Source organism: Oryctolagus cuniculus, chromosome 13 (assembly GCF_051225735.1).
Source record: "Oryctolagus cuniculus isolate XC-2025 breed Fujian yellow rabbit chromosome 13, ASM5122573v1, whole genome shotgun sequence".
Taxonomy (NCBI): Eukaryota; Metazoa; Chordata; class Mammalia; order Lagomorpha; family Leporidae; genus Oryctolagus; species Oryctolagus cuniculus.
Genome location: NC_142879.1, coordinates 113,043,648 through 113,070,827, shown reverse-complemented (window position 1 = coordinate 113,070,827; position 27,180 = coordinate 113,043,648). Strand labels below are relative to the sequence as shown.

Sequence of the window (27,180 nt, the reverse complement as noted above, 5' to 3'; positions counted from 1 at the left end):
GTCCAGGCGGGAAAATTGGAACTGCAGGCGGAGTGGCCGTGAGAACCGCTTCCGTGGCTTTGTCTCTTCAATGGGGGGGGGTCTCATGAAGGAGGCAAGAGCGAGGATGTGCGGGGCCAGGACAGGCGCTGGCTGCCGCCAGCCTCAGTCTCCCCTGCCCGCTGCCAGGCCGCTGCCCAGGCAGGAACTGTGGGCTGGGCACACAGGGCAGCCATGTTCGGACCCTGGGAAGCTCTGCTGTGAACTGGCAGTCAGGTGGGGGGGCTCGTGGGCACCGGGCTGGCGCTGAGGAGGGGGTGCTGGCTGAGGGTCTGGGGTCTGGGGGACGAGGTTATGGCTGTGCAAAGGACCTGGGGCAGGATGGAGCTGTGGGTGGGTGGGCGGGGCCCTAGGGAGCCACGCGGGGTTTAGGCGGGCAGTTGCCCCCCATGCCCATCTGAGTGCCACCCACCACCTCCCCTGCTGTGTCTTGGCGCTGGGGTGGGGGTAGGGGCACTCCATCTCCTGGCTCTTGGGCACTGCACACTGTGCCCACATCTGAGGCTCCAAGGAGCCAACCAGTCTGCTGCAAACTACAGAATGTGTCCCGGGGCCAGGCCGGACAGGGGCCACGGGGCCATGGGCACCTCCTCACCCCCGCCCCTTACACTGCACAGATGGGGGCTGGGCCCCTGGGGCGGGTGAGTGAGTGAGTGAATGAATGAATGAATGAGTGGCCCGCCCAAGTGAGGCCCCTCCATCTCCCAGGTCAGTGGCCCAGTATCTGGCCCTCCCCCAGTGCTCAGAGAGGGGCAGGGGCTCCTGGGGGCTCTGAGCTCAGCCGGGCAGGCTTGGCCACCTGCGCGGGGTGGACGTGGCTTGGGGCCAGGTGAGGCTGTGGCAGGGCTGTGACCAGGTGGGAGGAAGTGAGGGAGCCATGCGAGGCCGCAGATGCTGCAAAAATGAACATGAAAACACAAATTTTTACAAGAATATGGAATAGCAGTATATCTTATTCATTACTGGAGAGAATGCATAGTGGGACAGAAATTTTACCAGACATCTTGATGTGTTATTAGAAATCCAACCACAGTATAACCATATCATACAGCACACTGGTTCCAATATATTTAAAACAAGAGTAGATAAAAACTGATGTGAAATATATATAGCAATATATATTGGATATATTGGAGATATATATATATATATATATATATGTGGCTATATCTATATATGGATAGACCACGGGAGGAAAACAGGAGATGCAGAAACAGGAGGTGCATAGGGTATGGGTTATGGGCATGGGGACATAGAGAAACACCTGGCTGCAGTCAGAGGCATTCTAGAAACCTAAGTATGACAGTGGGTTCAAGCAAGAGCAGAGAGGTATATAAAGGTTGCCATGAGCTGGAAGCACAGACAGTGAAGTTACTGCAGGGTAGCAGAAAGATCACTCTGGGGAAGGGAAGCAAACAGTTGAGGGAAGGTCTTGGCTTCATGTAAGAGGGGCTGGAGGACATGATGATTGACATGGTGCAGGGAGACACTCAGGAAAATGTGCTGGAGACACAAGAGATGGAGACTCATGCAGCTGGCACGTGCTGCAGGCACAAGGAATAGGGAATGTTGAAAGCTGACATGAATGTCAGAGATGTTATGACAAAAAACCAAGGGTGAACAGGCATCACAGTTAAATGAGATAGACACTGGAGAAAATACATGGGTTTCAGACATAGGAATGGAGAGACATGAAGCCTGATATGGCTGTGGGCACATGGGGATGGAGATACTGGGGCAGACAGGACCTGCACACACAGGGTTTGCAAACATGTAAGAAAATTAAGGGATTGCAGAAAAACCAGTGCTGAGAGAAAATCTGCATCCTTAAGTGAATACGTTAGGACAGCACAAACCAATCATCCCAGCTTCCTTCTTAAGAATTAAAAAAGAAAATGCATGAAAAATATTTAAATAAAGTCAGGAAAAGGGTAATAGCAAGCATCAATAAAATGCTGGTTTCACAAAAGTACTACAGATATATATAAGCAAGGAAGAACATTTTTTAAAATATTAGCAAAATTTATAAGCCAGTAGCCAAGTTTAAGAAATGAAAACAGTGCTATTCTTTACAGGGCTCATAGAACTCTCCAAGATATTAAGGTTTTGTGAAATTCTTATGAATAAAAGTTTGACTCCAAAGAGGCAACTAACAGAAGGGGAGAAAATATTTCCAAGCTATGTAACTGTTAAAGAAATGCAACAACAACAAAATAAACAATCCACTTAAGAAATGGTTCAAGGCTGGCACCGTGCTCAATAGGCTAATCCTCCACCTGCGGCACCGGCACACCGGGTTCTAGTCCTGGTCAGGGTGCCAGATTCTGTCCCTGTCACTTCTCTTCCAGGACAGCTCTCTGCTGTGGCCCGGGAGTACAGTGGAGGATGGCCCAAGTCCTTGGGCCCTGCACTCACATGGGAGACCAGAAGAAGCACCTGGCTCCTGGCTTCGGATCATCGCAGTGCGCTGGCCGCAGCGGCCATTGAGGGGTGAACCAACAGTAAATGAAGACCTTTCTATCTGTCTCCCTCTCTCTCACTGTCCACTCTGCCTGTCAAATAAATAAATAAATAGAAATGGTTCAAAGGACTCAAACAGATTTTTTATCAAAAGATGAAATTCAAATTGCCAACAGATACATGAAAAAAGGATTATGTTCCCTAGCCATCAGGGAACTGAAAATAAATACCACACTGAGGTTTTTACCTCACCCCAGTTAGAACAGCTTCATAGAGCAACCAAAAAACAATAAATGCTGGTGGAGATTGTGGGGGGCGTACCCTAATACACTGTTGGTGGGAATGTAAACTAGGACAGCTGTTGTGGAAAACAGTATGGAGATTCCTCATACAACAGGAAGCAGGAGGGAGGATGGCAGCATGAGTGGGAGGGTAGGGTGGGAAGTAGCACTATGCTCCTAAATCTGTATTTATGAAATACATGAAATTATTTATCTTATATAACTAGAGAATTATTTAAAAATTGACTCCAGAGTTAAAAATCTGCTATATTTTTTGAAGTCCAATTTTCAAAAACACAAATATAAGATGAAATAGGAAAATTCCTATATAATTTAATAAGTTGAACAAATTTTTGGAAATCCAAACCAACCGATCAAGAAAAATGTTCCACAAGGAAAAATCTGGGTCCAGACTTATGGAACATTATACACTTCTAAGAGAAAAATAAATAAATAAATAAATAGAAAACCACTGAATTTCCCTGACTTGTTCCAAGTGGACATACACAAAAGGTTTTTGAATCTGTTTTGGGAAGCTAGTGTTACACATATGATGCAAACGAGACCAGGGTATACAATGAAAATGAAATCAAAAAGCATGTCTTTCATAAACTGAGGTACATATACGTAAGCAAAATATGATTATATGAGTTCAATCATCTAGGAAAGCATACCAGATCAAGAACAAATGAGCTACACTAAAAATTGAAGATTTTTAGCATTCTCAAATAAATCCTATCAATCATCCAGAAAGGTGAAAAATATGAGAAATTACATGACCACTTAAATACTAAAAAGCATTTAATAAAATTCAATATCTGACCAGAAAATAAATCTACTTGTAGCAGAACAGGAAAACACAGACTTCCTTCATGTGATCAAGATAGTCTAAAATGGAGTACAGCACATTACTTAATACAGGGCCAGTGAAATCTTTATCCTGGGAAGAGACACGGATGTGACTGTCTTCTCTCCCCATCCCTTCAACTCTGTACTGGAGGAGTGGTCATGAAATCAACAAAAAGAAACAAACTTTAAATATCAACTTTTAAGCAATAAAACTCAATATACATGGATGACACCATTATATGGAGAGAGAATGCACTCTAACCCCAAGCCAAATACAACCAGTAAGTGAATTTAGCAAGACTACCAGGTAGACAATCATTATAAGTCACAGCAAGAAACAGAAAACATTAAAGGACAAAAGGCAAACTAGCAAACATGTATCTACAAGAGGAATTTAAATTATGTAATATCTTCAACATTATTCAAATGCATATTAAACACACATACACGCACACAAAGGACATAACAGAGAAATGACTCCACAACATGGAGAAAGCAAAGACCCAGATGTCAATGAAGTGCCAGTAGGTCAGGAAATTCTATCTCACCTGAGTATGGCTTCAGATCACCAGGGCTGTGCAGGAACATGGAGGTGACCCCGTCACTGGGGAATCTGGCAGTAGAGGAGGCAGCTTCAGACCCCAGCCCAGCTCCTCACTCCCCTCACCTGGCAACACTCCCCCACACCCACTGTGCCAGGGAGCCTACTGATTGGCTACTGCTTTATGACATCATCCATGCCCACCCGCTTTGCAAACTGTCCAACCAGGCACCCCTTGGGGGAGAGGCAAACATGTACTCTCGTGAGATTGTCGTGTCACAGTCTCTTCCAGGCTGCACTGGGCAAAGTGTCCCTGTGGTGACTCAGCTTTCTCCCCTCTGCAAAGAGGGAGCTGGAGACTTGAGAAGCAGGAAATGTGGAGAGCTTAGGGCCCGGTGTCTGAGAAGGGGGAGGTGGAATGGGTGGATCCTGCTAGGACTGACTGTCCTGGTCCCTCAACTTGGACTTGCCCATGGGGAGCTCCTGAATTCTGCAGACTCCACCAGGTGAGGGCTGGGCTGGCTCCAGAATATGGGTGACATACCCTGTCCCTGCACAGTGACTTAATCCACCAGGGAGGCAACAGGTGATGGCACAAGTATGCGGGTTCCTACCACTCATGTGGGAGACCAGCATGGAGTTCCTACCCTCAACTTGGCTGAGCCCTGGCTTTGCAGACATTTGGGGAATGACCCAGTAAATGGACGATCTCTCCTTGTTCTCTGTCACTCTGCCTTTCAAATAAATAAATCTTTAAAAAGTCTAGAAAGAATTTTCTCACCAACCATCTCTTGTCCAATAGCAATGGCTGGAAGTATGTTCTGAAGTGAGACATTAACAGACAAATGGCCATCAAGGCCGGGTACATGGCGGGGCTGCTTGTAGCAGGCAGTTCTATAATGTTTTAGGAGGAATGCTCCCTCTGGACTAAACACTCAGAGATATGCTGTGCACCCTTCCCTCCCTGCCCTTGCAGTAACCTTCAGTAATGGCTAAATGCCCCTGCCCCAGGATACTGCTTTCAAAACTGTCTGTGGCCACAGAGAAGAGGTGGCCTGGACAGTGGTCACTGAGGAGAGAGGAAAGGCTGGGAACCTCAGGGACTCCCTTCCCTGGCCTGGAGTCCCTGCTCCTGTGTTACAGGTCTGGTCTGCAGCAGAGCATGCCTGTCACCTCCCTCAGCCTGCGACACCTCTATTAACATTGCCCATGACTACGTTAGACTTGGGGAGCACAATGTACTGTCCACTATCTCAAGTCAAACTCCTAGGTTTGCTACAAAGTCATCTTCTCAGTGCATCCCTCCCAGGCCATGAGGTTGGGAAGAAATCTCCCAGCTGGTCAGAGGCTTCTGACCTGACCTGTGTTTGGTGGGGGGTGGCCTGTCCCCATCTGTGAGTGGGACCTGTTCTCTCAGCTGCAGCTCTACCGGCCCAATCCTTGCTGTCTGGAAGGATTCACCAATGAAGCCTCGGCAGTGTGTGTGTGGTGGGGGAGAGTGGTCAGGTGGCTGATGTCCCCATTAAAATGCAGTAGTGGAAACACTGTCCCCAGGCACTTCTGGGTGAGCTCTGTGCTTGCTCTGCCCTCTTCTCCAAGGACTCATCCAGGATGTACCACTTCTCCATGGGCCCCTCCGACTTTTTCTTTTTTAAAAGATTTTAATCATTTTTTGAGAGATAGAGCCACAGACAGAGAGAGGGAGAGACAGAGAAGGAGATCTTCCATCTGCTGGTTCACTCCCCAGATGGCTGCAATGGCTGGAGCTGTGCCCATCCATAGCCAGGAACCAGGAGCTTCATCCAGGCCTCTCATGTGGGTGCTGGGGCCCAAGCACTTGGGCCATCTTCCACTGTTTTCCCAGGCTATAGCAGAGAGCCACATAGGAAGAGGAGCAGCTGGGACTTGGACTGGCACCCATATGCAATGCTGGTGCCACAGATGGAGAGTTAGCCTGCTATGCCACAGTGCCAGCCCCCTGACTTTTTCTTTAAGGGGGGGTGAGGGTATGGGTAGCATAAGGCTTCAGGCTCTGCCTGTGTGCTAAGGGAAGGTAACCATAGAGGGCCAAAGGAGCTGTATCCTGGAATCCCCAGGTTCTGTGCCTGTTCCTATCTCTCTGCATCTTCTCAGGTAGTTTTCTTTCTGGTTGTGAAACATGTGTCTGTCATCTAAAGATTGTGAGTCCTGCATTAGCTGCACACACACTTTTATCTAGGGCTGACTGGTTCTGGTGTTTTGCATTCTTCTCCTGCAGTCTCCTTGCTGCCTCAGGGAGTGCTGGCCTGTGGTCATTACAACTTTTGACTACTGGGGTCTCACCCACAGTATTAGATAAGTACATCTCTAAAGCCATTTAAAATAATTTCTGTGTTTGGAATTGAAGAGGTTGCCATTACTGATTTGACTACATGCCTGTTTAAATGACTAACTCTGGGGCCAGCGCTGTGCCGCAGTGCGTTAAAGCCCCAGCCTGCAGTGCTGGCATCCCACATGGGTGTCAGTTCCAGTCTCAGCTGCTCCTCTTCTGATCCAGCTCTCTGCTATGTCCTGAGAAGGCAGTAGAAGATGGCCCAACTTCTTGGTCCCCTGCACCCACATGGGAGACCCAGAAGAAGCTCCTGGCTCCTGACTTCAGATGAGCTCAGCTCTGGCTGTTGCAGTCATTTGGGGAGTGAACCAGCAGAATGGAAGACCTCTCTCTCTCTCCCTCTCTCTGTAACTGTCTTTCAACTAAGTAAAATAAATCCTTAAAAAAATTAACTCCACCTTGACTTAATTATTGATTTCCCAGGTGGAAGTTAATAGAGTTTTTAGAAAGCTTTTAATAAATGTAAATTTCATAGATATAACTTCTATAATTTAACAATTCTTAACCCCAATCCCACCTTCCCACTCCCAAACTGTCCCACCTCCTACTCCCTCTCCCATCACATTCTTCATTAAGATTCATTTTTAATTATCTTTATATACAAAAGGTCAACTCTATACTAAGACTTCAACTGTTTGTACCTACGTAAACACACAAAGTATAAAGTACTGTTTGAAGACAAGTTTTACCATTAATTGCAGTAGGTTAAGCATGTGATATTGGCATTCCACATCAGAGTACGGTTGGAGTCCCAGCTGCTCCACTTCTAATCCAGCTTCCTGTTAGTGTACCTGAGAAGGCAGAGGAAGAAGTTTCAACTGCTAGAGCCACTACCACTCATGTGGGAGACTCAGATGGAATTCTGATCCCCAGCTTCATCCTGAGCAGACCTGGCTATTCTGGCCATTTGGGAGTGAAACATTAAATGGAATATCTGTATCTTCTCCCTCCCAACCCTCAGTATAATCACCATTCAAATAGACTTTAAAATTGTTTTTGATATTCATGTACCATTTTTGCATAATATGCATTTTCCATGAAGTTTTTGAAGACTGTTACATGTATGGATTTCAAAATTGGTTGCACAAAGAAAAGGTCCTTTAATTCAATTCTGCACAAGTTTTTGAAAACCTCTCATTTTTTTCTATTTTCTATAAATAATATATATATTTGCATTTCTTGCAAAACATTGATTGTATTTCCTTCCTCATTTTGTCCCCAATGATATCATTCTAGTTTGATTTTCATTTTTTATCTGCACAACTGTATTCTGTCTTGCAATTTCTTCTCATTTCAGTCTATCCTATGTGAAGTGATTAGATCAAACTTCTTGGAGAACAGTTTTTATGTTGTTACTCTCCTGTACAAAAGTGGTTAAGAAAACAAAAAGAAATATTCATATTTCATTAAGAATAAAATACAAAATCTTTAGTCAGATGATTATGGATATCATAAATCCAATGGCCTGTTAACTTTTTTTTTAAAAAAAGGCTTATTTATTTGAAAGGCAGAGTGACAGGGAGGGAGATAAAGGGAAGGAAGAAGGGAGGAAAGGAAGGGGAAGGGGAGAAGGAAGAAAAGGGAGAGAGAGAGAGAGTGCGTATGCAACCAGGGGTTGGGGGTGTTAATCTGATGATTCACTCACCAAATGCCCAGAACAGGTGGGATTGGGTCAGGCTGAAGCAAGGAGCCAGGAATTCCATTCAGATCTTCCACATGGGTGTTAGAGACCTAAGTACTTGGGCCATCATCTGGTGCCACCCATGCACATTAATAGGAAGCTGGGTCAGAAGCAGAAGCAGAGTTCAGTCCCAGGCATTCTGATATGTGTTGTAGGCATCCCTAGTGGGAGTTTAACCCACTGCACCATAATGCCATTACTGGAAGTTTATTTGACATTTCTTTGATATTTTATGTTTCTATGGCATTTTGAATTGCTTTACCTACTGGTACTGTGATACAGCAGGTTACTCTCTCACCAGTGATGCTGGCATCCCATATGAGCACCCTCTTGAGTCTTGGGTGCTACATTTCCCATCCGGCTTCTGGCTAATGCATCTGGAAAGAAGCAGATGATCCAAGTCATTGAGTCCCCGCCATCCACATGGGAAACCTGGATGGAGTTCCAGCTCCTGGGTTTGGCCTGACCCAGCCCCAGCCAATGTGACCATTTGGGGAGTAAGCCAGCAGATGGGAGATGGATCTCTCTCCCTCACCCTGCATTTCAAATAAGTAAGTAAATCTTTAAGAAATAAATTTATTTTTCAATATTTTTCTCCTTAGCTTCTAGAATAGCATTCTCCCTTGGTGCTACTGCTATCTGTTGACTTGTCTTTCTCAGTCTCTTAATGGAGCACAACCCATCTCCCAAATGTTGATATCCTGTCACAGATGTTTGGCCTCTTCTGTTCTCTAAGTTAGACTCTTGAGCACCTAAATAACTCTCATGCATAACCTTGCCTATACATGCCTGAGGACTCCAAAATATCAGATTTCAGGTCTGACTTAACTTTCATTTTCAAATGACTGATGAAAAAACACATCTGGAAGACAGCATTTAGCCTTGTGGTTAAGATGTTGGTGTCCCACACTGGAGTTAATGGGTGTGATTCCCAGTTCTGGCCTCTGGGAAGTAGCAGTGTGATGGCTCAAATGATTGGGTTCCCCACTCCTCAACGACCTCTGGACATTGCGGGTATTTGAGCAGTGAACCAGAGGGTGAATACCCCTTCTCTTCCTGTCTTTTTGCCTCTCAAATTAAAACACAAAACAAAACAAAAAACCCATGTCTATGTCTTCCAATAAAATGACTGACTTAATGGCTAAAAGCAGTTTCATTGTTAAATTCAGCAAAAATAATTCTTGGTTGTAAATGATATTTGAATAATGAATAATTGTAAATCAAATTTACATAATGGATTGGGAAGAGAAAGATGTGGACAATGCTTTTTACATTTCACTTTGATACTTCTTTGTCATGTAACCTTAAAAAATCCATTGTGCCTAAGTTTGATGTCCTTAAAATTATGGGCTCACATAGTTGAGGCAGTAGTATAAAGGGAAGTGGTCAGAATCTTAGAAATCATCTTATTTCTGCCCCAAAACAGTTAAGAGACATCGGCAAGTCATTTTATCTCTCTAGTTCTTTCTCCCTTGTAACATAAGAAGGCCATCTTTCTATTTAAAGAATTTATTCTACACATTCCTATCTTAAGGTAAGATTCACATGACTGTGACACATTTTGTGACTGTCAGGTCTTCAATTCTACTGCATTGTTAGCAGTGTAATATCAAGCTGGCACTGAAGATGAAGTGCTAAACAACATAGGACTGCCAGGGCTTATTAGGAGCTACAAAGAATCATTTGAGTTCATGAAAATGTTTAAATTTAAAAATAGAATCACTCTATTATTGTTCAGAATCAGTATAGTTACCAATTTTTTTGTTTTAATAATTGAGTATCAGTAGCTTCATTTCTGATAGTATCTCCCTGGTATTGTATATTGTAATATTGTACAAAAGTATATATTATATATTGTAGTTATACAATATTTATAGACTAACTAAAATTATAGGTAGCAATATTTATTGCTTTTTTTCTTTTATTGGATTTTATCATAGCATATGTCAATAAACCTTTCTATTTCAGATTAATGACTAATGAGATTATCCACTGTTCAGCCTCCTGGCTTTGACCTGGCCCACTCTGCAATGCTGTAGATATTTGAGAAGTAAACCAGAGGATGAAAGATCTCTTCCTTCTCACTCTCTCTGGCTGTAACTCTGCCTTCAAATAAATAACTAAATTTGTAAAACAAAAATATTATCCACTGCAAATTGAACATAATCAGAAGGAGAAATTCAAATTGGAAAGTATAACAATTTGGTAAAAGATAAAGGCATTTGTTATATAGTAAAGAGATTATTATGCAACCCAGAATTCTCCTAAATTGTATGGAGGAAAAGGAGCACTGGTCACTGACTCTCACCCTTAGAGGTTTACTTGGCATCTCTATGTTCTGGGTTTTTAAGGCACCAATATAATTGTAAATCCAAGTTTATATCTTTAGTTATTTAGAAGGTGGTTAATCACCTTGCCACCCACCTCCAGTCTCACACACACACACACACACACACACACACACAAACACACAGAGTCTGGTTAGGAATGCAATCAATCCATTGAGAAGTTTAATCTCTCTGGGCAACTTAATTTGATACTATAGCTATCAATTTTATGTAGCTTTGCTAATGTTACAGTAAAGCAGGACTGTTTTAAAATTTTATCATTTACAAAAGAAAACAGCCATGGTTTATACACATTACATTTATAATTTATCTAAATATTTTTGTATTTTCAAATCTTTGTATTTAAAAGTTGTTTTATTTTCATTGAGTTCACAAATATTTTTATTTAAGCACTGATATCTATCTGTCTTTAAACATTCTCTTTCCCTGTTTGTCTGGGTTGTGCAGACAGTATCCCCTCTGAGACCTCAATCTCTTAGTTCCTCAGTGATTCCTGAATCTTTGATGGTGCATTCCAGACAGGCTACTCATTCATTATTCTAATCAGCAGCCTCACTGACAGAATCAGCTATCTGATTCACTATGGACCTTCTTTGCCACAGGCTGGAGGAAGACAAGTGCAGTTTTATCTTATATGACTGTCTATAGGCTATCCTGCAAGCCCTGCACTGAGAGGAGTTATGGAATGTTTTTGTTCCAAGTTGACATACCTGGTGCTATGAACTATTTCCCAATTCTTAGTTATTTCATTTCAATCTCTGGGTAATACTCATTTCATTATTTTAATTTCATTGAGTAACTAGTGAACTCATAGGAGGTAACTTTTTAAAAAATAATTAAAAATTGTATTCAGGAAGAGTTTGCTGCTGATGAGGGTTACATGGGTTAAAGATTGATGTGACTGATTAAGATTTCTTTTTTCATGGCTTTATTGAAAATTATTTCAGGAAGCCAATCTTGCTTCTGACATTCCATCTTTTTTTTTTTGAACTTTTATTTAATGAATATAAATTTCCAAAGTACAGAACATGGATTACAATGGCTTCCCCCCCATAACGTCCCTGCAACCCGCAACCCTCCCCTTATCCAATCCCTCTCCCCTTCCATTCACATCAAGATTCATTTTCGATTCTCTTTATATACAGAAGATCAGTTTAGCATACATTAAGTAAAGATTTCAACAGTTTGCTCCCACACAGAAACATAAAGTGAAAAATACTGTTTGAGTACTAGTTATAGCATTAAATCTCAATGTACAGCACACTAAGGACAGAGATCCTACATGAGGAGCAAGTGCACAGTTACTCCTGTTGTTTACTTAACAAATTGACACTCTTGTTTATGGCCTCAGTAATCACCCTAGGCTCTTGTCATGAGCTGCCAAGCTATGGAAGCCCCATGAGTTCACTGACTCTGATCATATGTAGACAAGGCCATGGTCAAAGTGGAAGTTCTCTCCTCCCTTCAGAGAAAGGTACCTCCTTCTTTGATGACCCATTCTTTCCACTGGGATCTCACTCATGGAGATCTTTCATTTAGGTTTTTTTTTTTTTTCCCCCAGAGTGTCTTGGCTTTCCATGCCTGAAATACTCATGGGCATTTCAGCCGGATCCACATGCCTTAAGGGCTGATTATGAGGCCAGAGTGCTGTTTAGGACATTTGCCATTCTATGGGTCTACTGTGTATCTCACTTCCCATGTTGGATCATTCTCTCCCTTTTTGATTCTATCAGCTAGTATTTGCAGACACTATTCTTGTTTATGTGATCCCTTTGGTTCTTAGTCCTATCATTATGATCAATTGTGAACAGAAATTGATCACTGGGACTAGTGAGATGGCATTGGTACATGCCACCTCGATGGGATTGAATTCGAATCCCCTGATATGTTTCTAACTCTACCGTTTGAGGTAAGTCAGCTTGAGCATGTCCCGAATTGCACATCTTTTCCCTCTCTTATTCCCACTCTTACATTTAACAGTGATCACTTTTCAGTTAAGTTTCAGCAGTTAAGAAGAATTGTGTATTGATTACAGTATTCAACCAAAAGTATTAAGTAGAACAAACAAAAAAAATACTAAGAGGGATAACATATTAAGCTGCTCATCAACAGTCAGGGTGAGGGCTGATCAAGTCACCATTTCTCATAATGTTCCTTTCACTTTAACAGGTTTCCTTTTTGGTGCTCAGTTGTCACCTATCAAGGAGAACAAGTGGTATTTGTCCCTTTGGGATTGGCTTATTTCACTCAGCATAATGTTTTCCAAATTCCTAACAGGGATCACTTTTCAGTTATAATTTAAACACCTAAGAATAATTGTGTGTTAATTACAGAGTTCAACCAATGGTACTAGAACAAAAAAAAAATACTAAAGTGGATAAAGTATTACATTGTACATCAACCATTAGGACAAGAGCTGATCAAGTCACTGTTTCTCATAGTGTCCATTTCATTTCACTTCAATAAGTTTCCCCTTTGGTGCTCAGTCATTGCACGATCACTAAATCAATCTTGTTTTAGTGTGCTACTATGCAGACTGTTCCAGGATGTGCTTCCTTGACTCAGGGTTGAGCTGAGAAGTGGAGCAGGGGAGTAACATTGTTATTATTTGACTTGGAAGCCTTATGTCATTCATTAGAACAGTAGGGAGGTAGCAGCATGCATGTCATCTTTGCCAGCTAATGTGTGAAATGGGAAAAGTGTGCATACGTTTTGTTGCCTAAGCTTAGGTTAGTATTCATGGATAAATTAGAAAAAATTAGTAACGAAGCCAGGAAGTGATTAACAGTGTTTTAGTAATCCAAGAATATTTTCCTAATCAAAATAGAAATACACGGATAATCTTTGGTAAGTCCTAATATATACCATTTCTCCATGGGATAGACTCTACATTTGTTCATTTACAGAACTCTATTGGTCATCAAACTTGTGCTCTTTATTGTGTTTAACATTGGGCATGAAAAGAAAATTAAGGTCAAGTTTATATTTGTTGAGGAATTCACAGCCTGTGAAAGTATAGATGTAAACTGGAATGTAACATGGCAGTGGGTGGATTTTTCCTTCTGCCTCACCACTTTATATCAAGGTGACAAAGACCCACATCCTTGTGGAGTGCAAGGCTTGCCTTCCTGGGCCATTGCAGAGATTTCCAGTGGAGCACATTGATGCAGAGCTATGCTGGACAACTGAAAGCCCATACACAAGCGATGAGCTGAAGAGCTAACTTTCCTTCTCAATCAGAGTGATGGGTGGTATGTTCTGGAGTTGAAGGAAGGTCTGAGGACTGGGGTCCTCTGGGCAACAGCCTTGAATTGTGATGGACGGCTCCCTTCCCTCTTAAAGGCATCACTCTGGGAGGCCAGCACTCCAGCATAGCAGGTTAAGGCATGGCCTGCAGTGCTGGCGTTCCATATGGGCACTGGTTTGAGTCTTGACTGCTCCACTGCCAATCCAGCTCCCTGTTAATGAGCCTGGGAGGCAGCAGAGGATGGCCCCATTCCCTGAGTTCCTGCACTCATGTGGGAGACCTGGAAAAATCTCCTGGCCTCAGCCTAGCCTAGCCCTGGTCATTGCGGCCTTTTGGAGAGTGACCAATTAGATGGAAGATCTCTCTCTCTTTTCTCTCTCTCTCCTATCTCTCTCTGTCTCCTTTGTCTCTGTACTTATGCCTTCTAAATGAATAAATGAATCTTTACAAAAAGCCACCACCCTGTCTCTGGTTATAGTTTCCCTTCTCCAAGTTGCCTTGCTGAGGTTGGAAGTTAGAAGAGCTAATGTGTGCTCTAAAGAAAGGGCTGAACCAATCATTTACTCTTGGATATAATTATGTGTTGCTTCCTTTGGATCTTCTTTAATTTTTTTTTTCTCTTAGATAGTAGTCCTGAGCCATAGGCTACTATGACTATCTGATGATTCAGATATGCTGAAACGCATAAATGAAAATGCAGGATTGAAAAAGAAACCAATTTGTTGAAATATGGTAATCAAAATATTAAAAAAAAAAAAGGGTAGAGAAGATGTTCACTTCCTGGGAGATGGAATACACACACTTTTCCCTATTTCTTCCCTTTGAATACAACTAAAACGTTTGTACGTTATGGAGGAAACAAACATAAAAAGTCTGAAATGTAGGAGCCGGCATTGTGTTATAGTGGGTTAAGCTGCCTCCTGCAATGCCGGCATCCCATCTGGAAACTAGTTGGTGTTCCAGCTGCTTCTTATCCAGTTCCCTACCAATGTGCCTGGGAGAGCAGCAGAGGATGGTTAAAATTCTTGGGTCCCCACCACATACAAGGGAGACGTTGAAGATGTTTCCATCTCCTGGCTTCAGTCTGGCCCATCCCCGAGTGTTGTGGCCATTTGGAGAGTGACCCAATGGATGCTTCTCTCTCTCTTCCTCTTTCTGTAACCATTTTTCAAATTAAAAAATAAATCTTTAAAAAAAAGATGAAATGTAGAAAGATGTAGGACAAACAACCAGAGACTAGATCCAAGGAATGAGATGAGATGGTGGAAAGTTCTCTAGCTTGTCCTTTTGCCTAATATATGTCACACTTGGGCCCCAACAACTGGTAACCCAGAAATGCCAGGAGAAAGACAAAAAATGTCCCAACAAAAGCTCTGTTTCCTAAGCCAAATGATCAGGAAAGGAGCAGCCTCACAAGACAGATCTGCTTAGGGTTGTCTCTCTCTGTTGGGTGTCAACATAAGCCAGCAGAGAACCTGGACTTATCTCCAATCTGAGAACAAAGCAGGACTGCTTCTATAGAAAAAGCACATCCCAAACCAGCTGCAGCATGTTTGGCAAAATAGGATGTAGGTTCTCATCATAATTACTCACTCAGACTCAGAAAAGCACTTGTCATACCAAGAACCAGGAAAATCTCAACTTGCATGAACCCAATAAGTAGATACCAACAATGAGAAAGCAGAGATGTTAGAATTATTTGACAGGGTTTAAGGCAACAATTATACATTTGACTGCCTATATTTGCAAAAGAAATGATTGTCTTTATAAAGCAAAACAAATTCAAGAATCAGCAAAAATAAAATCCTGAAACCAATAAATCCAATGAGGTCTTAGAGTTCAAGATAAACAAGCAAATTCAGTAGTATTTGTATAAAATAGCAATGAATTACAGGCAACAAAATGAAAACTCTAATGCAACTGTAACCACTCAAATGAAGGAAAGGGGTCAACATTATGGCATAGTGGGTTAAGTTGCTGTGGGTGGTACTGATATCTCATATGGTCAATGGTTTGGCTCCCAGCTGCTCTACTTCCAATCTAGCTCCCTAATATGTCTTGGAAAGCAGAAGACGGCCCAAGTCCCTGGGTCCTTGCACCCATGTGGGAGACCCAGATGAAGCTATTGTCTCCTAGTGTCCTTCAACCCAGCCCAGCCCTGGTGGATGTGACCATTTGGAATAAGGAAGAGGGAAATAGGGAAGAAAGGGAGGATGAGATGTATCACTATGTTCTTAAGATTGTATATATGAAATACATCAAATCTGTTCCTGTTACATATATAAATTCTAAAAAGAAAGAAACCAATGACTCCAAATTTTAAAATATCACATATTATATTTTGGTTAGATTGTTTCTATAGGCAAAAATTGTTCTGGAACTAAGAGAAAGTTGTGACCTAGCTAAAATAACTTTTACATTTATCCTATTCAAAGAGGATTTGTTATTAAAAGGCAGAGCCTGTAGTTTATTCAGTCAATACAAATTCATGGAGCATATAGAATGTGCCTTCCCAGGCAATCAAGTCTCCCATTTGCCTCATCACTTAGTTTGTTTTTCTTGCAAGCATTTGTCATAATCTAGAACTACCTTGTTGCTTTATTAGGTAAGTTGTTCTTGACATTTGAACCCACAAGATTGTACATTCCACATGGGTGGGAATTTCTTTTATTCCTCTGGGTGTCAGTAGGGCCTTGTTTGAGTAGGCAGTCGATGAGTATATTTTGAATGCGAGCTTGGGCCAGAGATTAATGAACTATTGTGCCTTAAGAAGATGAGCTGGATCTTGAAGAATGGATCAGATAAGGGAAGATTAAAGGAAAGGGGAACAATCCAGACAGAAGGTCATCAAGAGTAAAATCCTAATGGCTTTTATAGCAGTATTTGCTGCCCTCCCAATTAGAATAAACAGCAAAAACATTGAAGCTATGATTTTATATTAGATACTTTTGGGGAAAAAATAAAGTTGTCAGGGTAGGGACAGACTCTAAGGAACATTCAAAGCCAGACAGGATTTTGGAGCTGGAAGTGTTTTTAGGGATCCAGTCAACTCCCTTAGAGTGAAGTAACTGAGGAACTAAGGGGTGATAGTCACCTGGTTAACCAGAAAGTTAATTCTGTACGATCAGAATCTTATTCATTAACTTAAATCCAGTGCTCTAAGGTAATTCAGAAATATTTTAATAGAGAATAATATATGGTAAAATGGTGTTTATGGAAAGAAATCTGGGGCTGGTGCTGTGGTGTAGTGGGGAAAGCTACCACCTGCAGTGCTGGAATCCCATGTGGGCACCAGTTTGAGTTCTAGTTGCTCCACTTCCAATACAGCTTTTTTCTATGGCCTGGGAAAGCAGTAGGAGATGGCTCAACGGCTTGGGCCCCTGCACCTGTGTGTGAGACCTGGAAGAAGCTTCTGGCTCCTGGCTTTAGATAGGCTCAGCTCCAGCCATTGCAGCCAACTGGGGAGAGAACCAGCAGATGGAAGACCTCTCTCTCTCTCTCCCTCTTTCTGCCTTTCTTTCTCTGTGAACCCTGACCTTCAAATAAATAAATAAATCTTAAAAAAAGAAATCTGACTCCATATTTAAGGCAAATTGGAAGAGAATCTAATTTGAGGGAACACACAAATACTAGGAAGTAAAACTGGCATGACACAAATGAAGCCTTGATGAGGTGGTGAATATATGAAGGGGAAAGAACAAATTCACATTGGAGCGTAAACAAGCAGAGCAAAATCAATGCTACTGTTTCAATGGCTCTTCTGGAGAAAATAGCTCTTGGCCTGAGGATATTTTTGTTCAGTCCCACCTAGAATATTTACATGATTTGTTTTCAGTTACATGTTTTTTAAAAGATTCATTTTGTTATATGAAAGGCAGAGTTACTGAGAGGCAGATTCAGAGAGACAGAGAACAATAGAGGACTTCTACCCACTGGTTCACTCCCAAAAATGGCCACAGTGGCCAGAACTGGGCTGATCCAAATCCAGGAGCCAGGAGCTTCTTCCAGGTCTCCTTCCTTTGGAGCAGGGGCCCAAGGACTTGGGCCATCTTCTGCTTTCTCAGGCCATAGCAGAGAGCTGAATCAGAAGCAGAGCAGCTGGGTCTCAAACTGGTGCCCATATGGGATGCCAGCACTGCAGGTGGTGGCTTTTCTTGCTATGCCACAGCACCTACCCCTTCAGTTACATTTTGAGAATACATTTTTGATTGGATTATATATTTGAAATGCAGAAAAAGAGAGAGAGGAGAAAGAGAGACAGAAAGGGAGAGGGAGAGAGAAGTGTTCTATCTGCTGGTTCACTTCTTCAAATCCACACTGGCTGGGATTGGGCCAAGTCAAAGCCAGGAGCCAGAAGCTTCTTCAAGGTTTCCTATGTGGGTGCAGGGGCCCAAGCACTTGGGCCATCCTCTACTGTTTTCCCAGGGATATTGGCGAAAGCTAGATTGGAAGTGGGGTAGCTAGGACATGAACTTGTGCTCATATGGGATGCCGGTGCTGCAGGTGGTGGCTTAACCAGCTACTGCACAGTACTGTCCCCAAGGGCATGCAGTTTCAGTTAAGAGTTTTTGGGGGTTGGCACTGTGGCATAGCATGTAAAGCTGCCACCTGCAGTTCCAGCATCCCATATGGGCTCTGACTCCAGTCCCAGCTGTTCACTTCCAATACATCTCTCTACTACAGTTACCTGGAAGAAACTCCAGGCTCTTGGTTTCAGATTGAGCCCAGCTCCAGCCATTGAGTGCACCAGCAGATGGAGGATCTCTCTCTCTGCCCCACCTCTGTATAACTCTTTCTTTCAAATAAATCTTAAGGAGTCCATGCATCATTCAGCCAATCAATAAATTGATGATATCATCAGTGAGCAATGGGTCCTGACTATCTTGCAAGACATAATAATAATTTAATATTATATTATATAATTATATGATATTATAAAAATACTTCCATGAATTATTTTTGTAAACTTTTATTGAGATGGGTTATCTCCAAATATTGTATGGTCTGGTCATGATGGATTATGAGCCAAAAATCAGACCTTTGCTTAATGCCATTTCCTCAGATTACAGTGCATTTCTTACTCCAGGCGATTCCTCTTTTTATCTGTAAGGCCAATAAAAGACTCTTTTGAGTTGTTGCAGTCACCTTGAATGACTGCAAACTTCACCTTAACTAAGATGTTAAAAATCAGGTTAAATTTGTGTGGTTGGGCCAGCACTGCTGCACAGTGGATTAATTCTCTGTCTGTGGTGCCAGCATCCCATATGTGCACAGGTTCTAGTCCTGGATGCTCCTCTTCCAATCCAGCTCACTGCTATGGCATGAGAGAGCAGTGGAATATGGCCCAAGTGCTTGGGCCCTGCGAGACCCAGAAGATGCTCCTGGCTTCTGGCTTCTGGCTTCAGATTGGCTCAGCTCTGGCTGTTGTGGCCATTTGGAGAGTGAACCAGCAGATGGAGGACCTTTCTCTCTGGCTCTCCCTCTCACTGTCTGTAACTCTACCTCTTAAATAAATGGATAAAATCTTTTAAAAAATGGAAAAAACATTGTAGTCACCATGTAGTAAATTATTTTCTTATGCTGTCAAAAAGCATCTAAGCCAGAATTAAGGAATCTGTCCATGTCAAAGCTTACCAATTCAATGGCAGGGATGCTCTATAACGTCAGGCTAACTCCTTTAGCTGCAATTTTGGGCTTACATTGGAAAACAAAGTTAGAAATACTGTGACACCTGGCACAAGGTAGGCACCTCCCTGTCCCACACCACCCAAATATACATTGTACACTTTCATCTATGATACCTGTTATGTCCCAGAAATTCACTACTGTTTCTCTTCTCTCCAACACAATGATAGAAATTTGAACCATAAATGGTAAAATATTGTGGTTGGATAATAGCACCCGTACAAGAGACATGCTCCAGTGAAAATTTTGGGGGTTGTTTCAAGTGATGTCATGACAGATAACATAAACTGTTCTATTTGTTTTTTCAGAGTGCCTGTATGAAATTACTCTATGTTAAAACATTTCTGTTTCAAACAGTGACAAAACATTACCAAAATGAAGAAATTGACAGGAACATTATATAGTGTATATTTGCAGGGTTATGTGGTTTCTCATATTAAATCTATTTCAGCTTATTCCATACTAGAGAACACGGGGAAATACTACCTGAGAAAATGTGCTTTTAGCAGCCCTGAAAGTCCAAACTCTAGTTTCTGTTATCATCTGACTTCTCCTTCCATGAAAGCCCAGAAGTCATAATGTGACGAGCACGAGTTTTTTTTTTTAACAAAAGGAAGATGTCTTGCAGATATTCTCAGACATTTGAGTCCATGCGCTCTTAATATCTTGTCCTTATTTCCTTGTGCATTAGTAGATATTGCTTGCTTCACCAAAGTCTATCTGCAAGATCATTAAACACTCATACATTCAACAGTGATTTGCACTGCTTCCATTGTAGCAGGTACCATGCTCAGTGGTGTGATGCAGCAGTGGGCAGGAAAAAGTACAAGTCCTGGCAGCCACAGTCTAGTGGGGACAGACATCACATTATCAAATGATCATGGAAGTTAATGGGAACATGTGACTCCAGAGAACACAGTGCTATGAGAACATCTGAAAGGGAATCTGTCTCAATAGATCAAGGATGCTGTCCCTGAGGAGTGGCCACTGCAATGATTTGTGAGTGGTGAGAAAGAACTAAAACTGCACTGCATGCAGAGGAGCCAGATATCAAGGGCCCTCAAGGTCAGTGGGCAGACAATGTCATGGCTGAGAAATAACTCTTAAGACCAATCCCATTTACAATGCTTACAAAAAATACCTTGGAATAAATTTAACCAAGGCAGTGAAAGCATTAATATGAAAATTACAAAACATTAAAGAAAGAAGTAGAATAAATAAAATGGAAGAGTCTTCCATTTTCATGGATTAGAAGAATCAACATCATCAAAACACCCATGCTACCAAAAGCAATTCACAGATTTAATGCCATGCCAATCAAATTACCAGTAACATTCTTCTCAGCTCTAGAAAAAATGATTCCATAAAAATAAAAAATGATTCCATAAAATAAAAAATGATCCCATAAAAATGATTCCATAACAACACAGGAGACCTTGAATAGCTAAAGAGATATTATACAACAAAAACTAAGCTGGAGGCATCACAATACTTGATTTCAAGCCATGCTACAGGTCAGTTATAATCAAAACAGCCTGATATTGGCATACAAACAGACGTGTAGACCAATGGAACAGAAGATAAACTCCAAAAGTCAATCCACACACCTACAACCAACTTATCTTTGACAAAAGAGCTACAATGAAAACCTAGAACAAAGACAGTCTCTTAAAAAATGTGCTGGATAAACTGGATCTCCACATGTAGAAGTATGAAACTAGACCCCTACCTTATACCTTACCCAAAAATCCACTCAAAATGGGTCAAAGACCTGAAGCTATGACCCAATACTGTCAAATTCTTAGAGAATATTGGGGAAACTCTGGTTGACATTGACATAGATAAAGATTCTTGGAAAGAACCCCAGAAACCCAGGCAATCAAATCAATATTGACAAATGAGATTATATTAATCTGAGAAGCTTCTGCACTGCAAAAGAAACACTCAGCAAAGTTAAGGGGGCAACTGACAGAATGGGAAGAAATATTTGCAAACTATGCAACTAATAAAGAGTTAATATCCAGAATCTATAAAGTGCTCAAGAAATTCAATAACAACAAAAAAATCCAGTTAAGAAATGAACAAAGGACTTTTCAGGCATTTGTCAAGAGAGGAAATTCAAATGGCCAACAGATATTTGAAAACATGCTCAGGATCACTAACCATCAGGGAAATGCAAATCAAAACCACAGTGATATTTTACCTCAACAGGCTCTCATACAGAAATTAAACAACAAATGTTGGGAAGGATGTGGTGAGAAAGGTGCCCTAATCCACAGCTGGTGAGAATGTAAGCTGGTATAACCACTATGGAAGACAATATGGAAATACCTCAGAAATCTGAATATATACCAATCATATGATACACCATCACACTTCTAGAATTTACCCAAACAAAAATAAATCAGCCTATGAAAAACTTATCTGTTCTACCATGCTCACTGCAGCACAATTCACAAGAGCTAAGATATGGAATCAATCAAGTTCTCCATCAACTGGTGACTGGATAAAGAAATTATGGTGTATATATATATATATACACACACACTATGGATTATTAATAACCTGTAAAAAATATGTCTTTTTGCAACAAAATGGATGCAACCGGAAACCATTATACTTAGTCAAATAAGTCAGTCTTAAAAACACATATACTATGTTTTCCCTGATCTGAGGTAACTTATAGAGTACCTGAAATGTAATGCATTGGAGTGAAGTGAACATTTTGAGAATCAATAATTATTACAGCCTGTCTCTTTCATTGAGGAACAGTTTTTTTTTTTCATACTATTTGTTGAACTCCTTTACTTAGTGTAGGATTAACTGAATGATCATTAAATAAACTGAAATTAGCTTTTTGTAAAAAATTAAGAGAGGGAATGGCAAAGGGAGAAGGAAGAAGAATTGGAGAATGGGCAGGAGGGAGGGGGGAGTGGGAGGTATCATTATGTTCCAAAACCTATACATATGAAATACATGAAAGTTACATAACTTACATAAAATTTTAACAAATCTTAAAGACAAAGATGCCAGTAGGCAAAACGCTTAAGTACAAAGACAAATACTTATGTTTGCTGTTGATGCAAAAAAAAAAAAAAATGTCCACAGGGGAATGACAAATTCTCTCGGAACTAAGCATCTTGTAAACATATGCAATGGAAAAGCAGACTCAAGCTCAACCAAGAACACAGCCACTGTGCTGTTTAAGGCTAATTTGTCTTCCCCACTTGGAGTCAATATACTAAAAAATAAGGAGTTAAAAAGATGTTCTAGGCTCCCGTGACTGTTGAGTCTATTTCTCCTCTTGTGAGTTGCTCATTTGTTGTGGGGACACAACCATTCTAAACTCTTGCAATATTTGCAGTAGATCAAATTCAAGGTTAACTCACATTTGCTGGCCCGCAGCTCCTCAAATCCTTCTGACCACAGCAGTGCTTCCTCTGGGGGAGGCCTGCAAGAGAAGTTCTGCAGTTAAGAGGCACATATCAGGTGCCCTTTCCAGCTCAGCTGTTCATGTTTGTGAGCACAGGATTCTCAATTTAATTAATGAAAGTTTGTTGTTTGCTTTTCTTGCTGGTTTTCGGCTTCCCAGGAGTGGAAGAATTTTTGCAATAAATTACTCAATCATGTCTTTTAATCTTAAAAAAAAATCACTAAGCAGACAGGTTTGAAAGCACAACTACAGCTGAATATATTTTTATCCAATAAAGCTGTCTAGTAGCTACAGACAAACCAAATGAGACAAAAACAAGTAGCAATCTTATCGACCTAATATTTAAACTTAGCATCGAATTACTGAAGTTTCCACAGTTCCTCAGACTGTAACTACTAATGTTAAGAGTAAAGGTCAGAACTACCTTAAAATCACAAAGATATCATTTTTTAAAGATTTATTTGTTTATTTAAAAGTCAGAAGCACACAGAGAGAGGAGTGGAAGAGAGAGAGGGAGAGATCTTCCATCCACTGGTTCACTCCCAATTGGCTGCGATAGGTGGAGCTGTGCTGATCCGAAGCAAGGAGCTTCTTCCAGGTTTCCTACATGGGTACAGGGACCCAAGGACTTGGGCCATCTACTACTGCTTTCCCAGGCCATAGCAGAGAGCTGGATTGGAAGAGGAACAGCCAGGACTTGAACCCACACCATATGGGAATGCACCACTGCAGGCAGTGGCTTTACCTGTTACACCACAGCACCAGCCCCATCACAAAGATATCTTAACATATTGTACAGTCCAAACAGCAGATGATGGGACCTGGCACCATGAGTTAAGGCACCCACCCCATGTTGGCAATGGTTTGAATCCAGGCTGCTCCACTTTCAATTCAGTTCCCTGCTAATGCAGCTGGGAAAGCAGTGGCGGATGCCCCAAGTCCTTAGATCCCTAAGCCCTAGTCCAAGACCCAGAAAAAGCTCCTGTCTCAGCCTCACCCAGCCCCTGGTCCTTGTGGCCATTTAGGGGAGTGAACCAGAGGTTGGAAGACTTCACTTGTTCTGCCTCTCCCTCTCTGTAACTCTGACTTTCAAATAAACCTTAAAAAAAAAGCTATTTCTGGCCCACAAACGGTGGCAGTTTCTTTGCAAGGTTAATTGCTTTGCACCTTCGGTCCTGGATGCACCAGAGGCCATGCATAGGGAGTGATGAGTGATGACTGGCCCACAGCCTCACACCCCTCTAACCCACAACACTCCTTTGAGGAAGACACTGCAGAACTATGATTTGTTCCACAGTCATGACTGTGTGAGAACGACTTTATCATGAAAAAGTGAGAAAGGACTCAAAAGGAAGTCTTCAGCCAGCAAAAGCATGTCCCCTGATATGAGCAGGCATACAAGATTAAGTTAATCAGATTCATGAGCTGGAAAACTATGCCCCCAACCCCTATGTATTCCACCTGTATTCCCAACTTGCCAAGCAGACAACTAATCACGCCCCTTTGGGGAGTGCATAGAAAGCATGGAGCCCTCTGGCCTGCCCTTGCCCTCCCAAGCCTCCAGGCACACAGCTTTTTAGCAGCCCCTCCGCTGTCTGCCCACACCACGTGGTTTTGTGGTCATTCCCGCCTGCACAGTTTTTCCTCTCCCCGTGGCTCTGGCCTGTGAAGGCTTGTACATGGCCCTTGTTCACCCCACGTCTCTTGGTGTAGGGCCTTCTGGCTGCCTCTGGAGCCTCCCGGCTTGCCCCGCCGCTGCTTTCCTGCCCACATGCTCTCTCTCCTTTGCAGCCTCTGGTCTACTCCCTGGAAAAGCCTGGTGTGCCACAGCCGCTTTCAATTTCTGACCCCCTTCCTCTTGGTAAATCCCTCACCTTCCTGTGTATTTCTCTCACACTCTAAATGCTAGACTGTACCATGTTTTCTCATTTACAGAAACCCAATATTTAGAATTCTTATCTAAATAGACAAGGACCCTCAATATATCAATCTTGATTTTAAAATAAAGTAAACGATGTCCCGCCCACCCCCTCCCCCCAGCAGCAGCACAGGATGATCAAGAGCACAGCGTGGCCAGGGTTCCTGGGACGAAACAGTTCTCAGCCACACACAAGGCCGCTCCACCTGCCTCCTTGCAAGCCCTCCCCGAGTGTCCACACTCACAAAGCGAGCACAGCCCTCGTAGGTACAATTTCCCGGAGTAAATTCGTATTGTGCACTTGGCTTTTCTGCAGACGTTCAGGTTACAGGATATCCCAAAGTGCCGCGTGTGTATCAAGCCGCATGTACGCAAGAGGACCAGTTCATCTTCTCCAGCTTTTTCACACTCTTGGTGTCATGTGGTACCAGTCCCTGCACACACAGACTACTAACCCGCAGCCCTCAGCGGGCCGCAGCCTTTACAGCCGGCCGGCGTGGAGGCGGGTCTCTCGGGGCCAGCCCCGCCCTTCTAGAGCGATGATTGGCTGAAGGCCTACGGCAGGGGCAGAGCCTGAGCCGGTGCTGGGCACTGAAGCCCACTAACTGGCTGGAAGCCAGGGAGCTGTTGACGTCTGAGCTACCGCTTAGAGCGCCATCTGGCGAGATGCCACAACCTGCAGGCCTGCAGAAGGCGATGAATTTTTCCAGGCCACAGAGCTATGGCGCAGGCTGACTCAGGCCCTCCTTTCCCCCAGCCTGGGGAATCTCTGCCCCCTAGCTGAGCGGATTTCCGGAAAGCACAACTGTGCCTCTGCTTCCCTCCTTAGTGAGCGGGTGAACCAGGAACTCTGCAACACGGGGCCGGGTAGTCTCCAGCAGCAGGAGACAGTGACTGTCTGAAGGTAACACCTGAGGTGGGCCTGCTTTTGGGTGGGCTCTGGGTGGGCGTCTGTGCTCCTGGGCCTGTGGGGCTACTCATTGCCTCCTGGCAGCACTGGGAGCTGGCGTCCTGGTGACGAGGAAGGGTGAGTGAGGCGCAGTGAGCTCCGAACTTGGGCGCACCGAGGTCTTTGGAGTCTAGCAGTACAAAGAGACAAGCTCGCCTCCTGAGTCACTGCTGGCCAACTTAGAACTCACCAGAACCTTTAATTAACAAAAACAACTTATATAGTGGTGCGGTGGGGTGGGAGCACTTTACTTGAATGAGCTGCATTTGTGAATTCTTCAGAAACCACCACCCCCTGCCTACTCCTGCATCCTTAAAAATGATTGGTAAGTGGGGCATCACTGTGTCCTAGCGAGTAAAGCCGCTGCTTGCAGTGCTGACATCCCATATGGGAACTGGTTCAAGTCCCGGTTGCTCCGCTTCCAATCCAGCACTCTGCTACAGCCTGGGGAAGCTGTAGAAGATGGCCCAAGTCCTTCAGCCCCTGCACCTGCATGGGAGGCCCAGAAGAAGATCCTGGCTCCTGGTTTCAGATGGGCACAGCTCCAGCCCTTGCAGCCATTTGGGAGTGAACCGGTGGCTAGAAGACCTTTCTGTCTGTCCCTCTCTCTATGTGTAACATTACTTTTCAAATAAATAAATCTTTTTTAAAAAGTTGTATCTAATGTTGTGAACTAACTGTGCATACACAATTAGTTAAGCAAGAAGAATAACAAAAAATAATAAGGAAGAGGAGAATGAGGAGGGGAATGCTGAGATAATGTGGTACAATAAGAGAATGAAAATGTTTCAGGGCTGGAGCCATGGGATATTGGCTAAAGCCACCTCCTGCAGTGCCAGCATCCCATATGGGCATCAGTTCTAGTTCCGGCTGCTCTTCTTTCAATCAAGCTCCCTGTCATGTCCTGGGAAAGCAGTAGAAGGTGGCCCAGCTCCTAGGTCCCCTGCACCCATGTGTGAGACCCAGAAGAAGCTCCTGGCTCCTGGCTTCAGATTTGCATAGCTCTGGGTGTTGTGGCCATTTGGGAAGTAGATCAGTGGATGGAAGATTCTCTCTGTCTCTGTCTCTCTGTCTCTCTGTCTCTCTCTGCCACTGCCTCTGCCTCTGCCTCTGCTTCTCTGTAACTCTGCCTTTCAGGTAAATAAAAAAAAAAAAAACTTAAAAAAAAGAAAAAGAAAGAAAATGGTCCAAGGAGAAGAAAGTAGCAAAACAGCTGAATGCTGTTGAGTTTAAGATAAAGGCAGGGAGCCGGCGCTGTGGCTCAATAGGCTAATCCTCCACCTTGCGGCGCCGGCACACCGGGTTCTAGTCCCGGTCGGGGCACCGGATTCTGTCCCGGTTGCCCCTCTTCCAGGCCAGCTCTCTGCTATGGCCAGGG

At 42.9% G+C, this 27,180-nt stretch overlaps 1 long non-coding RNA gene across 6 annotated transcripts; it reads right to left on the bottom strand.

The window, feature by feature from the left end:
- Positions 1–1,035: 1,035 nt before the first annotated feature.
- Positions 1,036–25,396, bottom strand: LOC149122883 (uncharacterized). 6 transcript variants are annotated; one of them, XR_016220009.1, is made up of 7 exons: positions 25,099–25,235; positions 22,892–22,953; positions 8,485–8,599; positions 8,187–8,322; positions 7,231–7,332; positions 4,178–4,242; positions 3,341–3,774 (listed from the first exon to the last, which is right to left on the bottom strand). It is a non-coding gene; the product is annotated as an uncharacterized LOC149122883 (long non-coding RNA). The 6 variants fall into 6 exon arrangements; XR_016220010.1 differs by lacking the exon at positions 8,187–8,322 and having other exon boundaries at positions 3,342–3,774; XR_016220011.1 differs by lacking the exon at positions 8,485–8,599 and having other exon boundaries at positions 3,342–3,774.
- Between the last annotated feature and the right edge of the window lie 1,784 nt (positions 25,397–27,180).